Here is a 2510-nt window from a genome sequence, read left to right as displayed (position 1 = left end):
CACACACACACACACACACACACACACACACACACACACACCCCAGTGGGTTGGGTAACTTCTCACAATCCTGCAAAACTTATCTACAAAGAATTTAGTACTTGGTATGAGGATAAGGACTAGAAGAGCAAAATGCAAAGCAATCTATCAGAAAATTTAAATTGAAAAAACATCTTGTCATTGCAAACTATTGTGTGAATCTACAATAAAATGTGTTTTAGGAGCCAGATTTTCATTGTCTTCCTTTAAGAGAATTTGATGGAAATTAGAGCCAAGTCTGAAATAATTAGAAATAGGATAAAACTTCACAGAGTTGACTTGGACCCCTTACTCAATGGCAAAAATCCAGAAAAAATATTGGGGAAAAGTGAATCAAAACATTTCTAGCCTCAATTCATCTTCCTGTCTCATTCTTTACTGTTGATCTTCCCTCTCCTGTCTTTCTCTTTCAAATAACTCTCCTTTATCACTCTTAGCTTATTTCCTTAGATAATTGCACTCTCCATCTGCTTTCTACTTTCTGCTTTGACTTTCTTAAAGTTGTCTCTCAGTCTAAATCCCCACATTTTTTTTTAATGTGTAAAGATCTTTATGACAACATCTCTGACACCAATTATATGTTCTCTCATTGAGAGATGAATATTATATCTCTGGTAACATCTGAGGAATAGGATGGTATGGCAGAAAAAGCGCATAGTTACCAATCAGGAGAGACTTGGATTTGAATTCTGCCTTTGAAATTGATTGCTGCGTGAACAGGAGTAAACCACTGAACCTCACTGAACCTCAGTTTCCTCATATGTAATACAGGAATAATAGTACTTGTAATACCAACCTTACAGCCTTGTTGTGAGGACCGAATAAGTTGATGCATGTGAAGCATGCTGCAAAATGTCAGTTGTATCTTGATTCCCAGGCAGGGACAGAGACCTCGTTTGATTATTTAGTAGACTAAAGACAACCCAATTCAGTGTAAAGAAGGTTAAAAATTTACTGGTGAGGAAGATGATGTTTCTGAAGCTATATCTACAAATTGGTTCATTTCTGTGAAAGGATTTCAATATTAAGTATTAAATTGAACCAATGGGAGGATAAAGGGGGAATTTGAGAAGTTCTTTGGGGTCTGTGGAGGAAGGAGGCTGAAAAGATGAAAACATTTTCCCTTGGAGGAATCAACAGAGACTCCTCAGCAAATCTCTCCCTATTAAAAACAAACCAGATGTGCTTGCTCTGGCAACACATTTACTAAAATTGGAATGGAACTGAGTTTAGCAAGGTCCCTGCATGAGTATGTCAGGAAAGTTTATATGGCATTCTGTATTTTTTCTTTCCTCTGTTATTGGGGAGAATGTTTCATTTGGAGGATAAAAAGGTGATGGTGGGTGAAGGCATCTCAGAAAAAAAGTAAAATGTGGTTTAATAATTAAAAGACCTCAGTAAAGTTTTATTGTTGTTGTTAAGCAGCTCTGAAATCTCTTGTTTTTGCACTGGAAACATTTTTTTTTTTTTAACATTTCAAAAGATCTGTGATTTGAGCCATTTGTGCACCAGGGGGAGGCTGCAGCTCTTCACATTTTGAGAGGACAGAAGCATGAGCAGAGGATGGCAGAAAAAAAAGTCATTACCTGGTGGCCACCCTTCTGGTGATATTTCCCAAACCGAATTAGGGGGTAGTACTGGGAGGACAATCTATTTTGGTAAGCATTGAAGACCCTTTCCAGTCTAGTATAACCTGCTGATGTTCTGCCACATGAACATAGCCATTGAGAATGTATTGTCTTCTCCACATTGAAATGCATCATGGTAGGACTTAAGTGGAAATAAAAATTATTACTTTAAAAGAAACAAAAAGCAGTAAGTCTTGGCAATATCTGCTTTTATCAGGAAATTAGTGCCAGCAGATGTCCTCCAATTCCTGCCCGATGTTCTCATTGACCTAATAATAACCACTGGAATTTATGCAGCCTTTCAAGTTTTGCAAAGTACTTATGTGTTATGTCATTTGAATGTCACAGAAACCCAATAATGCCAATGCTTTTTATTATCCTTTTTTTAAAGATAAGAAAGTAAGACAAAAAGATGAAATGATCTGCCCAGGGCCACACAACTATTAAAGTCACACAACACACACCCCCCAGGTCTTCCTGATTCCAAACCCAGCATTCTGTCTCCTAAACCACTTTGTTGATTTATAGCTGACCTTCTCTTGAAGGTGGCCAGCTATCTTGAAGGTGGCCAGCTAGCTAAACAGAGGGATTGGTTCTTAGACTCACCAGAACAGTCTATATTTGCCTCACCTGGATCATGGACAATTCTTGGAGAAGGAGGGGCAAGCAGAGGAAATTGCTGGCTATGCCTACTAGTCACAAATAAACACAGTCCAAAGAAGTCTAAAGTATAAGAATTGTATTTTTCCAATTTACACATACAAAGATGCCTTAAGTCTATTTGATGCAATATTACGGACCATTGGTTGGTTGTCCTTCGTTCTTGAAGAGTACTGAAATGAT

General features: G+C 37.8%; 1 non-coding gene across 1 annotated transcript; it reads left to right on the top strand.

Moving 5' to 3' along the window:
* The first annotated feature begins 1221 nt into the window (after positions 1 to 1221).
* LOC140509365 (U6 spliceosomal RNA) lies at positions 1222 to 1325 on the top strand. The gene has a single exon (XR_011968691.1). It is a non-coding gene; the product is annotated as a U6 spliceosomal RNA (small nuclear RNA).
* The last annotated feature ends 1185 nt before the right edge of the window (positions 1326 to 2510 follow it).

The sequence above is a fragment of the Notamacropus eugenii genome, chromosome 5 (assembly GCF_028372415.1).
Source record: "Notamacropus eugenii isolate mMacEug1 chromosome 5, mMacEug1.pri_v2, whole genome shotgun sequence".
NCBI classification, from domain to species: Eukaryota; Metazoa; Chordata; class Mammalia; order Diprotodontia; family Macropodidae; genus Notamacropus; species Notamacropus eugenii.
Note: the sequence above shows the minus strand (reverse complement) of the source record. Positions and strands in the feature narration are given on the sequence as shown.